Source organism: Seriola lalandi, unplaced genomic scaffold, assembly GCF_002814215.2.
Source record: "Seriola lalandi dorsalis isolate HSWRI2012SDOR001 ecotype SW California unplaced genomic scaffold, Sedor1 jcf7180002054824, whole genome shotgun sequence".
Lineage (NCBI taxonomy): Eukaryota > Metazoa > Chordata > Actinopteri > Carangiformes > Carangidae > Seriola > Seriola lalandi.
This window is the reverse complement of record NW_019525377.1, coordinates 51,873-52,979: the sequence shown is the minus strand read 5'-3', so window position 1 is coordinate 52,979 and position 1,107 is coordinate 51,873. Positions and strand designations below refer to the sequence as shown.

Below are 1,107 nucleotides of genomic sequence, written 5' to 3'. Positions count from 1 at the left end.
AACCAGCTCTCCAGTGCCGGATGCGTCCCTTGAGACACGTTGACTGTCAGTCTCCCGCTCTGTTCCCGACCTTCGAACCAGCCTTCCTCTACTGAATCAGAGGATGTGGAGGTGCAGGTGCTGGGGAAGCAGCCTGGTGTTTCTTTCCTGTAGGAGAAAACAAAATACAGTGATGTGATATTTGGTAAAAAATAAAAAAGATGAAAAAGAATTGCTCATCGCTGTAAATGTTACATAATTTTGAAAACAGCTACACTTCCCCCTTTGCTGCGGGGGAATGTAGTTAAAATAGTAGCATTGCCGCATGTAGCATCAGCGCATATAAATACCTAAACTAAGAGACTAAACAACCTCTACCCAAATAACATTGTCGCAAATGTGCTTCTTTAATAACAGGTTATCAGTTGCTGTAAGGAAGGAATACAGAAGTAATTGCCAGTGTGCGACAGTAGCTCTTAAACAACAACTCGTCTGTTCGAAATGTGTCAACATGTGCGACAACTTGTTGGGCGCACTTGTTTTCATTGCCCTTAGCACTTCCTCTCAGCACATTGAATAGGGCGGGTATATGGTAATGATCCCTTTATTGGATCCCCTGTGAGATTCTAATCCTCTGAATTGATAGACAAAGGAATAGCATCCTGTCTGCGTTGCTTATCTTGTGTTCAACATAACTGCAGGGCCTCCACTCAGGCGGCAGAGGCCATTGTTTGTGGCTATCAAACACCCATTAGGCCGGGCGCCAGTTGCCCATCAACTTTTGACATCGCTCGCACCACATCCAGTCAGAGAATCCGACGCCGGGTGACACGTTGAAAGACGGCGTCTCGTTCTGCTGCATGAGTGATGTTTTTGTTGATCTCTCAATCGCGGCCCCATTGTGGATGCACACTACCTTTTTCTCCCGTGCCCTCACTTCCTCGCTTCCTCCTCGCTCTCTTTGTGGCGGGGTCGCCATTAGCCATATGGTGGCAAACAGGCACAACAATGTGCGCAACAAAACAGAGGCTCAGGAGGGAAGCGCTTGAATCTGAAAGGGTGTAACTCTGTGAACACGTCGCGGACGAGGCGGAGGAGGAGGGCTTTGGCTCGGTCGGCCTCTCGGTG

At 48.3% G+C, this 1,107-nt stretch overlaps 1 protein-coding gene across 2 annotated transcripts in view; it reads left to right on the top strand.

Annotated features, from left to right (window-relative positions):
- The window catches only part of slc6a9 (solute carrier family 6 member 9), a 70,578-nt gene that overhangs the window by 28,880 nt on the left and 40,591 nt on the right, over positions 1-1,107 (top strand). The window lies entirely within an intron of this gene.